The sequence below is a fragment of the Stomoxys calcitrans genome, chromosome 1, assembly GCF_963082655.1.
Source record: "Stomoxys calcitrans chromosome 1, idStoCalc2.1, whole genome shotgun sequence".
Taxonomy (NCBI): Eukaryota; Metazoa; Arthropoda; class Insecta; order Diptera; family Muscidae; genus Stomoxys; species Stomoxys calcitrans.
The window spans coordinates 262,762,828-262,784,466 of record NC_081552.1 but is presented as its reverse complement, the minus strand read 5'-3'; the positions used below and the strand labels follow the sequence as shown (position 1 = coordinate 262,784,466).

Here is a 21,639-nt window from a genome sequence, read left to right as displayed (position 1 = left end):
CAAATGGAATGAGAAAAAGAGTTGGGCCTTCGGTACGAAATATAAAAAAATATAACGTATTTTTTTGCTTATAGAGGTTTTGGTGCAATTTTTTTTAATCTTGGCAGCAAATAATGGAGTGTTGTTTGTCACCAACCCATTATCTGCCAATTTTCAATATTGACCTTCGTTTGTTTATTTCCTCTTTAAGAGAAATAACGTAGCGAATTATAAATTCATTGACAGGCCAACAAAGAAATACATTCAAATTATTGAAATCATTTCTGCCGAAAAAAGTAGTGGTAGTCTCTTAAATAGATCTTAATCACATTTGCTAAAATCACCACCAATATTCAGCTTAAGAAGTTGAATTTTAATTCCTATTGAGGTTGGCTACGTTGTGTGAAAATCTTTACGATACGTATTGGCATAACTACAACGTCAAAAACACACATAAAACTACCATAAAATACAACTCTTCTAAGTAAACGGAAACGCAAATTCAGTGACAGCTGTATCGGTTGGTAAGAGCAAATCTCACCACTACATCTGAGGTAAAACAAAAACAACAAGAAAAAACCTAACGCGCGACAAACCAACCAAACAGAGGTCAGTTTACATTTTTCGTTCGACGTTGCATTTTCTAAGCGATATCTGTGAAATTCCGTGTTCCGGAACAACAACGGATGGACGGACAATACGAATTTCTAGCAAACAGCGTGGTGAAATCGTGAAATCATTTTTACATATAGAAATATATAAAAAAAAATAAAAGCAAATAACCAAAATTATTTGCAGTCCAAAAGGAAAAAGTATGTGAAATGAGAAGAAAATTCTTTCAAAATGTACAAAACCCTAAAGAATCTATCCCAAGGGGAAAATGTGAAGTGAAAAACAAATGAAGTTGGCAAACAAAACGACAACAGGTTTTTGGGATTTGCAGGGAATAAGGAAATCTAGCAATTTTGTGGATATCTACCTACAATAATGAAAAAGGAATTTTGCATTTGCCTGCTTATGCAGAGCGAGCAGGAAAGCAAAGACAAGGAGTAGTCCTCACACACACACACACACACACATAAAAGCATACACAAGAACTCGGACGTCAGTCTGCCTGGGCTTTTATTATACCCTATTTTTTTTTTGTTTTTGCAAAAACTCTAAATGTGTTCATCATGCAGCATACTGGAAGAAATAATTTGTTGGTTTTTGTATGGGGTGACCCCAATGCCAAAAAAAAAATTGCATAATTTGTATGAAATTGAAATGTTTTAAGTGTAACTATTAACAAATATATGCCAGAGCTGACGTCAATTTATTAATTAGTACTTGTTCTTGAGAATGAGAACTTGAAAACCTATTTTATATTGAAGTGGAAGTGATCTGCTCTACGTTTTAGTGTTTTTTACAAGGGATTTGTAATAGAAGCAGCAATGCTAGCTAACACATACATATATGTGTTTTCTAGTCTTTTTTTTTGCTAGAATTTCGAATTCTAAGGAACCCAAATGGTGTCGAGTGATCATCTTCCAAATGTCGAATAAAAAAATTTTAAATGACGTCATTCGCCAAAAAAACCGAGATCGTTGCCACAATCTCATTGCATAGAAATAAACAAAACTACACGTACACGTACACTCTGAGAGGGACAGTTAAATAGACAATCGAAAATGGTGAAACATTGAATAAATTTTTTTGCGGTACTTCTCTCACCAGATGTTTTTTTTTCTCGATTATTGTCTTCCATTTCTTTCTTTATGGTGTTCATTCTATTTATTTCGCACCTTTCATTCATTGTAAACAAATGTGTATGTGTGTTTGTTGTTGTTGGGTGTTCTCATTGTTTGTATCTTTGAGATCAACACATTTTCGTAGATGTGTGTGCTTCACATAATCAAACAGACAGCTAAACACGAGCTGCTAGTTGCAGAGATGGAAAATACAAATTTTTATATGGCACCAAAGAGGAACTCTTTGGACCGAAAGAGTACTTTTTAGTTTTTATAAAGATTTCAAAAGTATGCGAGTGGAAATTTGTAAATTTGCCTTTGATATAAATGAGTGCTGTCGAATACAAACAAATTTAAGCCCAGTGATAGCGAGCCTTCTTTTTGTAAACCCTCCACCATACGCTCATTCCGTTTGCAACATCTCGAAATATGCGTCTAAGAACTCATAGGTTAGATTGAATGGGTCGCCCACCAAAGGTGAGTTCATTCGGAGGCCAGTTTGGCCCATTGTGGTACCCTAGAGATAGAGAGGGAAGAAAAAGGGAAATGTGAGACCTCGTACTAAAGGTTATACACGTATAAAAAGAAAAAAGACAAAAGACAGGAGGAGTGGGGAGGTGAAGAACCGCCATTCGCTACGCAAGCACGGACCTACCTACGCCGGACCCTGTGTCACCTCCCTTTGGAACCAACCTGTTCCCTCAACAAATCTCAGGAGATATACCAGAGGTACGTTCGCAAGTTTACCCAGATCACAGAAGAAACGGCTCCCTAGAAAGGAGAGCCTACGTATCTGCAGACCGGGACAGGAACAAAGCAAGTGCTCAATAGTCTCCTCCTCATCCTCATCGAGGCAACTCCTACAGAAGTCATTGTGCGGTATTTCCCCATGCGGCCTATGGTACAGTGTCCGGTTATGACCCCTGTCAAAGTACTCATCGACCTCCTATCGCACGCCAGCAATTCCGTCGTCCTCCTACGGTCGATGACCGGCCATAGCGCCATCGAAGTCCGCCAACCATCCATCGTGTCCCACCTCGTTACCGACGCCGCCCTGGTTAAGTAGCTCGACAAATGGCACGTAGGCAAGACCGATAACTGGTTCGCCCGGCACAGACGAACCCCTCCTGGCGCACTCGTCCGCCCTCTCATTTCCTAGAATCCCCTCATGCCCAGGAACCCATGTCAGCGTCACATCGTGGGCCTGGAGCCTATCCAGGGATTCCAAACAGTCCGCCACGCATCTCGACCCCAAGGCCTTGATAGCCGCCATACTGTCCACATAAATTCAGAGTTTCAAGGTCGGTAGGCCCCTTGCCTGCATTTCTCTTGCGGCTACTACAATGATACAGAGCTCTACCCGAAAGACCGCACAGGAACCCATGTCAGCGTCACATCGTGGGCCGGGAGCCTATCCAGGGATTCCAAACAGTCCGCCACGCATCTCGACCCCAAGGCCTTGATAGCCGCCATACTGTCCACATAAATTCTGAGTTTCAAGGGCGGTAGGCCCCTTGCCTGAATTTCTCTTGTGGCTACTGCAATGATACAGACCTCTGCCTGAAAGGCCGTACACGCGTCCGGCAGTTTCAGAGACATACGGATATTGAGTGCATCAGAGTAGACCCCCAATTCAGTTCCTGACTACATCTTGGAGCCAACAGTGTAGATCGAGGTCTCATCCTCCTCAAGTACACCATCAGAACCCATAAAGTATATATACTCTCGATCGTCATGACATTTTAATTCGATCCTGTCATGTATGTCCGTCTGTCCAAAGCACGCTATCATTCGAAGGAGTAAAGCTAGACGTTTGAAAGTTTTGCACAAATATATCTTATTAGAGTAGGTTGGTTGGGATTATAAATCGGCCAAATTGGTCCATGTTTTTATACAGCTGTCATATAAACCGATTCTTGAGCATCTAGAGGGCTCAATTCTTATCTGGTTTGGCTGAAATTGTGCAAGTGGTATTTTGGTATAACTTCCAACTAAGTAGGGTTCAAATCAGTTCATTAACTGATATAGCTGCTATATAAAGCGATCTTGGGTCTTGACTTCTTGAGCTTCTAGAGGGTGTAATTCTTATCCAATTTGGCTGAAAGTTTTAACATTACGTTGAGGAATGACTTCCAACAACTGTGCGTGGTCTAAATCAGTCTCTAACCTGATATAGCCCCCATGTAAACTGATCTCCCAATTTGACACTCTGAGCCACTGGAGGGCGCAATTTTTTTTCGATTTGCCGGAAATTTTGGAGGTTGTATTTTTCATTTTTCAAGTTTTTTGCCTTTTAGGGCGAAGATCAAAAAATTTTACAATTTTTGTTTGTTTCTCTTTCGAAACGAGCTCAATGATCGGAAATGCAAATGGAAAAGGAAAGCCAAGGATAGCAACACACTCCAACCACTATGGGATGCATTTCGTCTTCGGTTAGAAGACTTTTCAACCATATTAGGTGTGATGGCTTCAAGGGCCGTTCATTGGTATGTTGTATTTGAATCGTATTAATAGCGAAAACGCATCTATGATACAATTACCACATTAACCACGCTCGACAAACCTGTCTATTAGCTGTACTTTTTTCCCAATGCATGTATTTTGACTAATGCGGTCCATCGTGGAGGGTATATAAGATTTATGCTGGTCGAACGCTTGCACTTGTTGAAGACCGTTTGCAACACATCGAATTGGATATTTCGATGTGTTATAAACGGAATGACAAAATTAATATGCCCCGTCCTTCGGCAGTGGATAAAAAAACATGTTTTTCACAATTTATAATGATCATTGAAAAAGGTTACTAAAGAGACCTCTAGTTAAAGCTACCTTAGTCACCCAAAATATACGCTTGAATCCAATATTAGCATCAATCCCCCACCTTATGTCAATAGGAATTTCAATAGAAGTTACATGACAATGATGTTGTAGATGGCAACATTGTCTTTATTTCTCTCGCTCTCTCTCTCCCTCATCAGCTCACGCCACATTCCTTATGTGTAGTATGTTCTTGTCCTGGTTCTATGCTCGTTCAAGTGTATTTTTCTATTCGCATCATTGTAATTGTGTTGATGCAGTGGGGAGGGGAGGAGAGGTGAGACGATTATTAATCTATTTAATTCTCTTAGGTGGTATCTTTCATTCACCCACTGACTATCATTTGAGCATTGACTCTTCATCTGCTATATCAATCTCGTGGTGGTTTCTCTCTTCTTGTTGTTGTTGTTGTTGCGTTCGATGTCGTTGTTGTTTTTTAATGGCTTTTGGCTGACTGTCGGTTTGCGGTTCGTACGTTCACTTAGCTTTCAAGTACGTTTTCACATTGGCATGCTCCTCTGCCGAGTGCTTTCAACTCAAGTATTTAAAAGTATTTCTGCATTTTTTCCTTCCATATTTGGCTGTAGCCTTTTTTGTCGCAAATATTGAATGAGTATAGAAATCTTTGGCGTAGAGAAGATATCGACGAGACACCGATTTAAGAAAAGGAACAAAAATGTCAATGGTATTGAGAAAATGTCATAAAACCGCATTCAATGGAACTAAACCGGTTCTAATTCGTCGTTGTTTTGGCATTTGTGTAAATCCATGTCTGTGACGGCAGAGTTTGTCGATTGATAATTTCCACCCACGGTGTGCTTGGAAAAGGTGTCAAACACCACGATAACAACCGTACACAAATGAGGTGAGATGCGAATAAATAGAGCGTGAAACTTTGTAAATCGAATGTGATAGTTCGTTAACAGATAATTAAAGTACATAGTTTCGTTCTTTTTTTTGTCGTTAAAAGACCACATAATCGATGGAAAAAATGGGATGTTCCCATAGTGCAAATTGAAAGCATTGAACGCACAAAAGCCGCATTTTTTACCCAAAATTTATGAAATTCCTTGACACTCGTACCAGACCCGTTCAGTATCAGAACTTTCACCCTTTGATGCAATGAGACCCCTTGTAACAGTATTTTGCCCCTCGACTATCCATGGTTTTATTTTGGTAGGACCCTACCAAAAATGGCAACACTGCCTGGCACAGTTGTTGGAAGTCATAACAAATCACATCATGCAACATTTAAGCCAAATAATTGCGATAGTTAAGATAATAATTGCGCCCTCTAGAGGCCCAAGAAGCCAAAATCCCTGATCGGTTTATATGGGAGGTATACCGGGTAATGAACACATTTGAACCATTCTTGGCACAGTTGTTGAAAGTTATAACAAAACATTTCATGCTAAATCGGATAATAATTGCGCCCTCTAGAGAGTCAAGAAGTCAATATACAAGACAAGTTTGAATGGGAGAGCTACATCAGGTTTTGAACCGATTTGGACCATACTTGTTAGAAATTAAAACAAAACACTTCATGCAAAATTTCGGTTCAGATTTGGATTTAGCTTTAATATAAACTGATCTCCCGATTTGACTTCTTGAGCCCCTGGAGGCCGAAATTTTTCGTCCGATTTGGCAAAAATTTTTCACATAGTGATTCACTAATGATTTCCAACAATTTTGCGAAGTTTGTTTCAAATTGGTCGATAACCTGATATAGCTCCCATATAAACCCATCTCCCGATTTGACTTCTTGAGTCCTTAAAAGCCGCAATTTTAGTCCGATTTGGCTGAAACTTTACATGCGGTATTCTATTACCACTCCCAACAACTGTGCCAAATACGGTCCAAATAAGTCTAGAACCTGACATAGCTCCCATGTGAAACGGTCTCTCGACCATGCTTGTCCGGTTTCTAGAAGTTTTGATTTAAGCTAGTTTGACAGAAGTTAGGTATGTACAATAAAATGATGGCCTTCATTTCTGCAGGATCCATGGTGGTGGGTTCTCAAGATTCGGGCCGGCCGAACTTAGCACGCTTTTACTTGTTTTTATACCCTCCACCATAGGATGGGGGTATACTAATTTCGTCATTCAGTTTGTAACTACTCGAAATATTCGTCTGAGACCCCATAAAGTATATATATTCTTATCCGTCGCGAAATTTTATGTCGATCTAGCCATGTCCGTCCATCTGTCCGTCTGTCTGTCCGTCCGTCCGTCTGTCGAAAGCACGCTAACTTCCGAAGGAGTAAAGCTAGCCGCTTGACATTTTACACAATATACTTTTTATTAGTGTAGGTCGGTTGGGATTGTAAATGGACCAAATCGATCCATGTCTTGATATAGCTGACATATAAACCGATCTTGGGTCTTGATTTCTTGAGCCTCTAGAGTGCGCAATTCTTATCCGATTGGAATGAAATTTTGCACGACGTGTTTTGTTATGATATCCAACAACTGTGCCAAGTATGGTTCAAATCGGTCCATAACCTGATATAGCTGCCATATAAACCGATCTTGGGTCTTGACTTCATGAGCCTCTAGAGTGCGCAATTCTTATCAGATTGGAATGGGAAACGGTCTATAGCCCGATACAACTCCCATATAAACCAATCTCTCTATTTTACTTCTTGAGCCCCCAAAGGCCGCAATTCTTATTCGAATTGGCTGACATTTTACACAGGTCTCCAATATATAATTAAATTGTGGTCCAAACTGAACCATATCTTGTTTTTATAATAACGTTATTTTTATACCCTCCACCACAGGATGGGGGTATACTTATTTCGTCATTCTGTTTGTAACACCTCGGAATGTGCGACTGAGACCCCATATATACTCTTGATCGTCATGTTATTTTAAGTCGATCTAGCCATGTCCCTCCGTCTGCCTGTCGAAAGCACGTTAACTTTCGAAGAAGTAAAGCTAGCCGCTTCAAATTTTACACAAATATTTTTTATTAGTGTAGGTCGATTGGGATTGTAAATGGGCCAAATCGATCCATGTCTTGATATAGGTGCCATATAAACCGGGTCTTGACTTCGTGAGCCTCTAGAGGGCGCAATTCTCGTCCGATTCGACTGAAATTTTGCACGTAGTGTTTTGGTATCACTTCCAATAACTGTGTTAAGTATGATACAAATCGGTTCATAATCTGGTATAGCTGTTATATAAACCGATCTTGGATCTTGACTTCTTGAGCCCATAGAGCGCGCAATTCTAATCCGACTTGGCTTAAAATTTTGCATGAGGTGTTTTGTTATGACTTCCAATAACTGTGCTAAGTATGGCGCAAATCGACACATAGCCTGATATAGCTGCCATAAAAGCCGATATGGTATCTTGACTTCTTGAGCTTCTAGAGCGCACAATTTTGGTCCGATCTTCACAAAATTTGGCACGGTGTGTTTTGTTTAAGATCTACATATGTATGCAAAATTTATATAGGGGTATATTCATTTTACCATTTCGGTTGCAACACATCGAAGTATCCATTTCCGACCCTATAAAAATCTAAGACGATCTAGACATATCCGTCTCTCTGTTTAAATCACGCTATTGTCTTTAAAAATAGAGATATTGAGCTGAAATTTTGCACAGATTCTTTCTTTGTCTATAAGCAGGTTAAGTTCGAAGATGTGCTATATGCGACTATATCTTCATATAGCCCCCATATATATGAAGATATATATAGCGGATCGGTCCGCCGATTTAGGGTCTTAGGCCCATAAAAGAAGCATTTATTATCTGATTTTGCTGAAATTTGGGACAGTGAGTTGTGTTAGGCCCCACGACATCTTTCTGCAATTTGGCCCAGATCAGTTCAGATTTAGATATAGCTGCCATATAGACCGATCCTCCGATTTAGGGTCTTAGGCCCATAAAAGCCATATTTATTTAACGATTTAGCTGAAATTTGGAACAGTGAGTTATGTTAGGCACCACGACATCTTTCTTCAATTTGGCCCAGATCGGCTTAGATTTAGATATAGCTGCCATATAGATCGATCCTCCGATTTAGGGTCTAAGGCCCAAAAAGGCGCATTTGTTGTCCGATGTCGTCGAAATTTAGGACAGTCAGCTAAGTTAAGCCCCTCGACATACTTCTGCAATATGACACAGATCGGTTCAGATTTATATATAGCTGCCATATAGACCGATCCTCCGATTTAGGGTCTAAGGCCCAAAAAGGCGCATTTGTTGTCCGATGTCGCCAAAATTTGGGACAGTGCGTTGTGTTAGGCTCTTCGACATTTTTCTGCAATTTGGCCCAGATCGGTTCAGATTTGAATATAGCTGCCATATAGACCGATTTCTAATTTTAAGATTTTGGGTCAATAAAAGGCAAACTTATTGTCCGATGACGCCAAAATTTGGGACAGTGAGTTGTGTTGGGCCATTCGACATTCTTTTTCGATTTGGCTTAGATCGGTCCAGATTTCATTATAGCTGCCATATTGACCGATTTCTAATTTTAAGGTTTTGGGCCAATAAAAGGCGAACTTATCCGATTTCGCCGAAATTTGGGACAGCGAGTTGTGTTAGGCTCTTCGACACTTTTCTGTAACTTGGCCCAAAACGGTCCAGATTTGGATATAGCTGCCATGTAGACCGATATTGTGATTTAAAGTCTTGGCCACATAAATGGCGCATTTATAATCCGATTTCCCTGAAATTTGACATCGTGACTTATGTTGGGCTTTTCGACATCCGTGTCGTATATGGTTCAGATCAGTTAATTTTTAGAAAGAGCTACTGAAAAGATCAATATTTTGTTATACACAATTGAAAAATGACTTGTACTTATTAGTATTTGGTCCAGATCGGAACATATTTCGATATAACTGCTATGGGGCATGAGGTATGCATTTTTCATCGGATTTTGGTTAATGGTGGTTTACATATATACCCGAGGTGGTGGGTATCCAAAGTTCGTCCCGGCCGAACTTAACGCCTTTTTACTTGTTTTACTTTGTTAGATAATTTTTTACAAAATTCGCAATGTTTGTGGTCCTTTTAGTGCTTTTGTTGTCGTTTTTTCTGAACTTTTTCATTATTTTTCTTGATTTTATTTTTAGATCTTTTCTGTTAAATTGTTAGCATAGCTCTACTAAGCTTGTAACAGGGTGCTGCTAATTGAATGGGTTTGTGTCTCTGCTAGTTAAAGTTACCTTTATCTTCAGGGACATTTAAAAAATTTAAATTTTATAGGATATGGATAAGAATTGATGTCCCTCCTTCTCTTAATCAAAATTTAAAAATATAAGGCTGCTTTATGACATAAACCTAGCTATGAAGTACAAATCCATGAAGTACAAACAGAATAACGATGTTTGCTTACCCCCATCCTATAGTGAAAGAGGTATAATCACCTTTCCTTGTTGCCTGCAAACGGTTTAAACGGCTGCCTCTTTTACATTTTGCCAATAAATCAACCGCAACAATAAATTTATATTCAATATTTTCAAGACATTAATTGGATGCGAAAATCAAACTCATACAGACAAGACAGCTCTATCTATTTTGCGTTACTTGAGGAGTATTTGTGGGTATATTGCATGCTTCGATTACAAACTGCGTAATTCACAAGTTTCAAAAATAAATTTCAAAAGAGGTTATTAAAATAATAATACCACCACAAGTGATTAAAGATGGCCCCAGACGATGATAAGCGATGGTGTCTACAATAATCAGCTACAAAAATGAACAATGTTTAGCTTACTTTTGCCAAGTTTAAGTTAATCACTTTGGCTTTCCAACCAGCAGCCATCAATATTAATAACCCATTTACCTACTATGCAACAAGAACAACAAACAACCACCAACAAAAGTCTGTTGATATCAGATTTAAAAGTTATTACCACCATTAAGGAAATTTGATAATGATTTTAATTCAAGTGTGGCTTTACCTTATTCGGTCACAAACAATGCAAAGTACTCGAGCCAGCAAAACATTTTCACTTCACTACACTTGCCTCACGGTGAATTGGATGGAACACCGCATGCCGCATGCCACAATCCAACACCCCCACACCCTCACTCCCATAAAATATTGTGAGAGGTACGGTTGCCAGTGGTTGGTTGGTTGGTTGGTTGGTTGGAGAGGAGAGTTAAGTAAATCTAAAAATGTTTTGGTTAGTGTAAACAATAACGAGAGTTGGTATGTCGTATTGAATTACTCCATAAAATTTGCATGGAACCATGGACTACTGTACAACGATAGAGTTTCAGCTCCAATAATTCCTAATTAAGCAAACGCCATTTTGCCCATTCAGGCAGTCGTTTTTTGTGTGTACCAAGCAAAACAACAGCAGCAACAATTACCTTGCTTTGGATTAATTAAAAGCTCACTCCATATACATATATATTTGCTACTGTTGACTGGGACTGCATCCGAGAAATTAGAGCACGCGTTTTCTGCACATGTTCATATTGGGTTCATCATGCAGGTACAGTGGAGGGCAAAAGTGATGAAATACTGCCACTGGCAAGTGGCAGTATTGAAAACCTAATGACGAAATCATATATATAACAAGCAAAAGTGTGCTAAGTCTGGCCGGGCCGATCTAAATCTGTTTATCAACCGATTATGACCATAATTAACATAGTTGTCGGAAGTGATACCAAACCACCACGTACAAAATTTCAACCAAATCGGATAAGAATTGCGCCCTCTAGAAGCTCAAGAAGTCAAGACCCAAGATAGGTTTATATGGCAGCTATATGAAAACATGGACCAATTTGGCCCATTTACAATCCCAACTAACCTACATTTATAAGAAGTATTTTTGCGAAATTTCAAGCGCCTAGCTTTACTCCTTGGAGAGTTGGCGTGCTTTCGACAGACGGACGGACGGATATGGCTAGATGGACTTAAAATTTCATGATGATCAAGAATATATATACTTTATGGGGTCTTAGACGCATATTTCGAGGTGTTACAAACGGAATGACGTGGTGGAGGGTATAAAAACATTTTATTTGTGTAAGTGAAATATAATATGCCGCAAGAAAAATTCTGGTAAGCGTCTTACCGCTCTCGAAACTCAGAATTTATGTGGACAGTACGGCGGCGCTCACGGCCTTGGGGTCGAGGATGGTGAGTTCGAGATGCGTGTCGGACTGTTTGGAATCCCTGGATAGACTCCTGGCCCACGATGTGACGCTGACATGGGTTCCTGGGCATGAGGGGATTCAGTCATTCAGGGGACCAGTCATCAGTCTTGCCTACGTGCCATTTGTCGAGCTACTGAACCCAGTAGATGGGATGGCCAGGGAGGCGTCGGTGGCAAGGTGGGACTCGGTAGATGGTTGCCGAGGCGCAATGACCGGTCATCGGCCGGCGTGCATGGAGATACCGCACAATGACTTCCATAGGAGTTGCCTCGATGAGGATGAGGAGGGGACTATTGAGCACTTGCTGTATTCCTGTTCGGGTCTACAGAGCCGTAGGCTCTCCTATCTGGGGAGCCGTTTCTTCTGTGATCTGGTTGAACTTGCACCTCTGGTATCTCCCCTGAGGTTTGTTGAGGAAACAGGATGGTTCCGACGGCGGGGGTTGCCACAACCTCCGTCATAGGCAGATCCGTGCTTGCGTAGGGACGGGCAGTTCTTCACCCCCCGCTCGGGTTTCTCCACTCCTCCTGTCATTGTCTTTAATTCGTGTATAACCTCTAGAAGGAGGTCTCACTTTTTCGTTTTCTTCCCTTTCTCTCTCAAGGGCACCACAATGGGCCAAACTGGCCTTCGAGTGAACTCAACTTTGGCGGGCAACCCATTCGACCTAACCTAACCTACTATTATTGTAGGTCATTGGGGATTGCAAATGGCCCATATCGGTTCAGATTTAAAGAAGCTCCCCTATAAACCGATCTCCCAATTTGACTTCTTGAGCCCCTGGATTTGGTTAAGATTTTATGTCCTTGAAGATAAATTTGAATATAACTTAGCCAAGACACAAACCTGACATTTTAACAGAGCTATGTTAAGTGATTAACAGAGCACTGTTAACTAATTTTCTTTGTATTTTAAATAAGAAAAATCATTTTTAGCATTTTCTCACCTAATATCACCTATCTATGACCAGTCCAGCACAGTGGGCCATTATGTTAAATTCATATATAACTTTTAGGGCAAAATTTCTCCGATCTGAAGTACAATTTGAATATGGGGACTTCTGATTCTAATTGTTGTTGGTAGGGGCTAATTCTGGTATTAGTTTGTATCACCTATCTATGACGAGTTCACTGCATTGCCGTTTTAAAAATGGGTCATATAGGTCTTCAAAAATATTTTTGGCATAGAGGTTTGAGGGTTTAGTTATTATTAAGCATTTTATAGTTGTAGATAAATTCTTTAGCAAGTGATTTTAGAATATATTAGGTGAGAAAATGCTAAAAATAATTTTTTTTATTTAAAATACAAAAGAAAATTAGTTAACAGTGCTCTGTTAATCACTTAACATAGCTCTGTTAAAATGTCAGGTTTGTGTCTTGGCTAAGTTATATTCAAATTTATCTTCACGGACATTAACATTTTGCAGATAGTGTTCTCCTATGACTTTCAATAACTGTGCTTTCAATAACTTTGGACCGTATTTCCAAATTGGCATGTAGTGTTCGGTTATGACTTTCAACAACTGTACGAAGTCAAGCCCAAATCGGTCTATAACCTGGTATAGCCCCCATATAAACCGATCTGACGAGTTGACTTTTTGAGTCCTTACAAGCCGAAAGTTTTGTCCGATTTGGATGAAATTTTGCATGCAGTGTTCTGTTACGACTTCCAGCAACTGTGCCAAGTACGGTCCAAAGCAGTCTATAACCTGAAATAGCTCCCATATAAGCCGGTCTCTCGATTATCCTTGTTCGGTTCCCAGAAGCTTTAATTTTGACCGGTTTGAAAGAAGTTTGGTATGTAGAATGAAATTATGTAAGAAACTCAAACTTTGGGGTGCTTACTAATGATAAAGTGTAGAAAATAATTTACATGCCGAAAAAAGCCCAGTTTTCAATGACGATATGCAATAGACCAAATTAGCTTAACAAAGCGCTTGGGTTTAGTTAATTTAGTCATTTATTTATACAATTGTTGTTCATTTCATTCATTTTGAAGAATACATAAGGGGCGCTAATGACTCATTTTTAAGCTTACATAAAACTTTTGAACGTTAGCAAATTACCTTCGTGTTTGCGGGGACGATTATAGGAATTTGTGTTTATAATTATCAAATTTCATGCAGGCTTTATCTATAGGGCTCGACGACATTTTATTCACGGTTTCAAAAGTCAGTTTGTTTATTTTAAACTTGCAATATTGAGTTCCATTTCCTAATCAAATTTTGCCAATAGCTTGAGAAGTATTTATTGTAGTTGGGTACTATTACCCAATCTAAATATTTACGTTTTTATTTTGAATTTGTTTTGTAGGATTCATTTGCAAATCTGATATGCCTAAAATAGCGTTTGCTTACTAATCAAAGACTTCAATTCCAATACAATATACATATTGATGGTTGAATATAACAAGTATGAGCGTGCTAAGTTCGGCCGGGCCAAATCTTATATACCCTCCACAATGGATCGCATTTGTCGAGTTCTATGCGCGGTATCTCTTTTTAGGCAAACAAAGAATATTGAATAAGAACTGTTATGCTATTGGAGCTATATCAAGTTATAGTCCGATTCGGACCATAAATGAATGCTGAACATTGTAGAAGTCATTGTGTAATATTTCAGTTCATTCGGATAAGAATTGCGCCTTGTAGGGGGCTCAAGAAGCAAAATCGGGAGATAGGTTTATATGGGAGCTGTATCAAGCTATTGATCGATTCAGACCATATTAGACACGTATGTTGAAGGTTATGAGAGAAGCCGTTGTACAAAATTGCAGCCAAATCGAATGAGAATTGCGCCCTCTAGAGGCTCAAGAAGTCAAGATCCCAGATCGGTTTATATGGCAGCTATATCAGGTTCTATACCCATTTATGCCATAGAATAGCATAGTTATTGGAAGTCATAACAAAACACAACATGCAAAATTTCAGCCAAATCGGATGAGAATTGCGCGCTCTAGAGGCTCAAGAAGTCAAGATCCCAGATCGGTTTATATGGCAGCTATATCAAAACATGGACCGATTTGAACCATACTTAGAGCAGTTGTTGGAAGTGATACCAAAACACTACGTGCAAAAATTCAGTTAAATCATATGAGAATTGCGCCCTCTAGAGGCTCAAGAAGTCAAGACCCAAGATCGGTTTATTTGACAGCTATACCAGATTATGAACCGATTTGAATCATACTTAGCACAGTTATTGGAAGTCATAACAAAACACCTCATGCAAAATTGCAGCCAAATCGGGCGAAAATTGCGTCCTCTAGAGGCTCAAGAACTCAAGACCCAAGATCGGTTTATATAGCAGCTATATCAAAACATGGACTGATGTAAACCATACTTAGCGTAGTTGTGGGAAGTGCTACCAAAACAATACGTGCAAAATTTCAATAAAATCGAATAAGAATTGCGCCCTCTAGTGTCTCAAGAAGTCAAGACCCAAGATCGGTTTATATGGCAGCTATATCCAAACATGGACCGATTTGGTCCATTTACAATTCCAACCGACCTATTCTAATAAAAAGTATTTGTGCGAAATTTCAAGCAGCTAGCTTTACTCCTTCGAAAGTTAGCGTTCTTTCGACAGACAGACGGACGGACAGACGGGCGGACGGACAGACGGACGGACGGACCTACATGGCTAGATCGACTTAAAATGACACGACGAACAAGAATATATTTACTTTATGGGGTCTTAGACGCATATTTCGAGGTGTTACAAACAGAATGACGAAATTAGTATACCCCCATCCTATGGTTGAATATAAAAAGGGCCTAACTCAATTTTTTTAATGGCGTTTTTCTGGAAGGCGAATGTCAGATGCACCCTCCCTAAATCATTCGAGCGAATTCGTAGAGCAATAAAGATTATATAGAATTCAGATAAAGGCATTTATTATGCCATACTTTTAGCATAGCCGATATACATTTACTATTTTCGTGGCATGGTATTCACTAAAAGCTCTTTAATTGTGGTAAATAAATATTCAAATAATGATTTTGTTCCATACAAAGTAAAAGAAGGCGCAGCGGAGCGGGCCCTGTCCAGCTATGCACCATTTTTTAACGCCAACTGTACAAAAGAACTACTTCCTTCGTTACATTCTAGCAGAATGCTTCAGCCTTGAGTATGCCGCCACTGGGTTGCATTCGTCATGACCGTAAAGACTACTAAAGCAAAGACTTATGGTTTGCCAAACGCACCATCCATGCAAGCATATCAAAGTGCAAAAACGGAAACAGACACCAAAACCGAAATAGAATTGAATTTCATTTGCATCGAAGAATACCAAACCCCACTAATTCAAGCAACAATTGAAGAAGAAGAAGTTTGAAACTTTTGATTTCGCTGCCTTTTTAATTAAAAGAATGCAAAACAGTGAAGTTCGTTGCAAAAGAGAATGTTCAAGAAATCAAATACCAAAGTAAGAGGATGACTAATGAAGTTTCCTCCAACAAAGGCTTGATTTGAGGTCAGAAAACAATTATTTAGTTTATGCTGGGTGGAAGAAGAAAACTGAAATTGTAGGGAAAATTAGATGATGCCAAATTGCATGAACTGAAATGAAATGAACTTTTCCGCATTCTTTACAATTTTCTTCATGTGGTTATATATGTGTCATCAGATGGTTGATGTAATTTTATGCTTAAAAATATATAGTTTATGATAAGTTGAATTTAAAACTGTTATAAGAAATACCGTTCAATATTTTTCCATGATTTCGTCTTCTACAAAACAAACAAATTTTGCCCATGAACATTCCACTAAGGAACAGGGGCAAACTTCTCACATATCAATGAGTGCAGTCCGATTCAATTTTAAACTCAATGATAAGGGGCCTCCTTTTTATAGCCGAGTCCGAACGGCGTGCCGCAGTGCGACACCTCTTCGGAGAAAAGTTTTACATGGCATAGTACCTCACAAATGTTGCCAGCATTAGGAGGGGAAAACCACCGATGAAAATTTTTTTTTCTGATGGTTTCGCCAGGATTTGAACCTAGGCGTTCAGCGTCATAGGCGGACATGCTTACCTCTGCCCAATGGTGGCCTCCGATTTTGCCTTCTACAATCCGGTTATTGATGGTACACCATTTCCTTTAAGCGGCTGCCTCGACGGAATTTTTTATACCCTCCACCATAGGGTGGGGGTATACTAATTTCGTCATTCTGTTTGTAACTCCTCGAAAATTTCCTCTAAGACCCCATGAAGTATATATATTCTTGATCGTCATGACATTTCAAGTCGATCTAGCCATGTCCGTCTATCTGTCCGTCCGTCTGTCTGTTGAAAGCACGCTAACTTTCGAAAGAGTAAAGCTATCCGCTTTAAATTTTGCAAAACTACTTCTTTTTAGTGAAGGTCAGTTGGGATTGTAAATGGACAAAATCGCCTCAAGTTTTGATATAGCTGTCATATAAACCGATCTTGGGTCTTGACTTCTTGAGCCTCTAGAGTCAGCACTTCTTGTCCGATTTGACTGAAATTTTGCACGTCAAACTTTGGTATCATATCCAACAACTGTGGTAAGTATGATTCAAATCGGTCCATGTTTTGATATAGCTGTCATATAAACCGATCTTGGGTCTTGACTTCTTGAGCCTCTAGAGGGTCTGAAGCCTATAAAAGCTTTATTTTGTAACCGATTTCGCTGAAACTTGAAACAGTAAGTTATTTTACGCCTCCTAACATACGACCTAAATATGCTTTAGATCGGGATATACTAAGATATAGCTGTCATATAGACCGATCTGCCGATAAAGGGTCCGAAGCCCATAAAATCTTTATTTATTTCCCGATTTCGCTGAAATTTAAAAAAAGTGGGTTATTTTAAGCCTCCCAACATCCGACCCAAATATGGCACAGATCGGGCTATATTTAGATACAGCTTCCATATAGACTGATCTGCCGATAAAGGGTCTGAAGCCCATGAAAGCTTTATTTTTTAACCGATTTCGCTGAAATTTAAAACAGTGAGTAGTTTTACGCCTCCCAACATAGGACCTAAATATGGTTCAGATCGGACTATATTCAGATATAGCTGTCATATAGACCTATCTCCGGATAAAAGGTCTGAAGCCCATAAAAGCTTTATTTATTACCCGATTTCACTGAAATTTGAAACAGAGGGTTATCTTAAGCCTCCTGATATCTGACCTAAGTATGGATCTATTCTCAGCTCTATTCTTGGGTATTTTTCGTCGTTAATGTAAACCTGGGCACACGGAGCAGCAGCAAGAGCCGTTGCCGTTGTCTACCGTTCGAAGCCGTTAATACAACTTTCAAAATTTATTAGCACTGTGTTGGCAATCAGTGAAAAAAATGAGGTCGCTTTACCAAGTAATAAGAATTTTGGCAATTTTCGATTTTGAAAAATGTGGGGTGCCCCCCCCAAAATTAAATCCTGGCTACGTCCCTGCCTCGTATATTAGTTAACTTCACACTTTCATTCGATTTAATGTCCATTGGTTTACATCATGTCTCGCAGCATTCAAAGAGCTACGCAAATGTATTGACGTCACTTCACACCCATTAACGGCGTGTGGGGGGGGGGGGCCCAAGTAAGTTTTGTGGCCAAGCGTGGGTACAATCGCAAACGTAATATTTAATAGCGTTTCATCACATAATTCCAAGGCAGTTTTTTGTTCGCCAATTCTCCATGGCGTTTTTGCGTTGAACAGATGTTTCTATTTAAAAAACAAATTTTCTCCGTTTCATTTGATTTCGTTATGTTTGAATTATTTATGAGACCTTTTGGTGTATGTATTATGGGCATTTTTGTATACCCTGTAGACTTGTGCTCATCTTTTTTTTTTTTTTTTGATTTTTAATGAATTCATGGTTGTTCTGTTGATGATTATGATTGTCAATGAACCAATAACGAATGGCTCCTGACTGGTCCGCTGCTCTACCCTAGTTTGTCGTTTGCTTATAGAAATGACCTGCTCAAGTTATTCGCCGCCTTAGTAGCCTTTCATTTGAATATAATCGTTTGTTTTTCAAATGACGTCACTTGGTGGTAGTGAAATTTTTAAAACAGTCTTTAGAGTTACGAGATAGTCTTTGACAGATAATCGCAAAAGTGTCTTTGCTCTGTGTATGACAAAAGCATTGATATTTTTCTGCATATGTGTCTCTTTATAAATATGCTCTTCACATGGTCATTTATAAATACGGTTTGTTGTTTGGTTTTGTTGAGAATCTTTATGACACTTCATCATCTAAAGATTGTAAAAATATTATTTATGGAGGAAGCTAAATGTATAAAATATTGTTTTGGAATAATTAAAGAGAGGAAGCATTTTTTTTTATACCCACCACCGTAGGATAGGGGTATATTCATTTAGTCATGCCGTATGCAACACATCGAAATATCAATTTCCGACCCTACAAAGTATATATACTTCGGATCTTTGTAAATTTTTAAGACGATTTAACGACGTCCGTGTGTCTGTCCGTCCGTCTGTTGTAATCACTCTACAGACCTCAAAAATTGAGATATTGAGCTGAAATTTGGAACAGATACGTATTTTTTTTACCGATTTTGTTGAAATTTGAAACAGTGAGTAGTTTCAAGCCTCTCAACTTCGAATCCATATATGGTTCAGATCGGACTATATTTGGATATAGCTGCCATATATACCGATCTGCCGATAAAGGGTTTAAAACCGGTAAAATCTTAATTTTTTATCCGATTTTGTTGAAATTTGAAACAGTGGGTTATTTTAAACTTCCCGACATCTGACCCAAATATGGTTGAGATCGGACTACATTTAGATATAGCTGCCATATAGACTGATCTCCCGATAAAGGGTCTGAAGCCCATAAACGCTTTATTTTGTAACCGATTTCGCTGAAATTTGAAACAGTGAATAGTTGCAGGCCTCTCAACTTCGTATCTACACATGGTTCAGATCGGACTATATTTAGATATAGCTGCCATATAGACCGATCTGCCGATAAAGGGTCTGAAGCCCATAAAAGCTTTTTTTTTATCCAATTTCGCTGAAATTTAAAACAGTGAGTAGTTTTACGCCTCCCAACATACGGCCCAAATATGGTTCAGATCGGACTATATTTGGATATAGCTGCCATATAGACCGATCTGCCGATAAAGGGTCTAATGCCCATAAACACTTAATTTTTCATCCGATTTTGCTAAAATTTGAAACAGTGAGTAGTTTTAGGCCTCCGAACATAGGGCCCAAATATGGTTCAGATCGGACTATATTTGGATATAGCTGCCATATAGACCGATCTGCCGATAAAGGGTCTAATGCCCATAAACACTTAATTTTTTATCCGATTTTGCTAGAATTTGAAACAGTGAGTAGTTTTAGGGCTCTTAACATAGGTCCCAAATATGGTTCAAATCGGACTATATTTAGATATAGCTGCCATACAGACCGATCTGCCGATAAAGGGTCTGAAGCCCATAAAAGCTTTATTTTTTATTCAATTTCGCTGAAATTTGAAACAGTGGGTTATTTTAAGCCTCCCGACATCTGGCCTAAGTATGGTTCAGATTACTCTATATTGAGATATAGCTGCCATATAGACCGATCTGCCGATAAAGGGTCCGAAGCCCATAAAAGCTTTATTTTTTATCCAATTTCGCTGAAATTTGAAACAGTGCGTCATTTTAAGCCTCCCAACATAAGACCCAAATATGGTTCAGATCGGACAAAAATTACATATAGCTGCCATATGGACCTATCTGCCGATAAAGGGTCTGAAGCCCATAAAAGCTTTATTTTTGATCCAATTTCGCTGAAATTTTAAACAGTGGGTTATTTTAAGCCTCCCGACATCTGACCTAAGTACGGTTCAGATTACTCTATATTGAGATATAGCTGCCATATAGACCGATCTGCCGATAAAGGGTCTGAAGCCCATAAAAGCTTTATTTTTTAACTGATTTCACTGAAAGTAGAAACAGGGAGGAGTTTTAGGCCTCCCAACATAGGGCCCAAGTATGGTTCAGATTGGATTATATTTGGATATAGCTGCCATATAGACCGATCTCCCGATAAAGGGTATGAAGCCTATAAAAGTATTATTTTTTATCCGATATCGCTGAAATTTGAAACAGTGGACTCAAATATAGTTCAGATCGGACTATATTAAGATATAGCTGTCATATAGACCGATCTGCCGATAAAAGGGTCTAATGCCCATAAAAACTTAATTTTTCATTCGATTTTGCTAAAATTTGAAACAGCCCAAATCTGGCCCAAATATAGTTCAGATCGGACTATTTAGATATAGCTGCCATATAGACCGATTTGGGTGCTTAAGTTATCCAATTTTCATCGGATGTCTTTTTACTTGTTTTAATTGAAATTATGTATGCTGTGCGCATATAACTGTGATGCTCTGTTTTTCTCAAATGCAGCAAAATTTTCTTTCATAATTTTTTTTTAAATTGGTTCAATATTATCGACTTCTGGTGCTGTCTTATTTAAATTGAATATCAAAATAAAATAATTCCATTATTTGGATTAACCTTGATTTTTAACAAATTATCAAAACAGTTTTTCTGTTTTTTAATAGGTATTTTGATCCGTACATGGCAAAATTTAAATCGCTGCCCTACATTAAAATTCCAAATATTCCAATACTTAGCATTGAATGAATGAACAGACGTTTATTTATGTACAAACCGATTTTTGTTTTATTATTAATCTGTATATGTTCTCTTTTTCATCAGTCAAGGTGAATATTTTTGTGTTTGAACAAAAAAAAAAAAAGAAACCAAAAAACGAACGCTCTTTTGCAAATTCATAAAGAAAACCATTGAGTTTTTCATTTTCCACAAAAAAAAATAAAATCATTCAGTCAGACGAGTAGTATTTGTCAGGTTGCCTTTTCTGATGATTCATTCATACAACATCGTCATCATTATGGGCGATTGGTGGCACAGCATGAGAGCATTCATCATTGGTATCTGGTATTAGCTATTTTTAACTATCGAGCCTTTATTCCATACT

General features: G+C 38.7%; 1 protein-coding gene across 1 annotated transcript in view; it reads left to right on the top strand.

Moving 5' to 3' along the window:
• Positions 1 to 586: 586 nt before the first annotated feature.
• The window catches only part of LOC131995122 (LITAF domain-containing protein), a 47,646-nt gene continuing 26,593 nt past the window's right edge, over positions 587 to 21,639 (top strand). The window contains exon 1 of the mRNA XM_059363127.1: positions 587 to 791. The gene's annotated coding sequence lies outside the window, so the exon portion shown is untranslated. The remainder of the gene's footprint in view (positions 792 to 21,639) is intronic.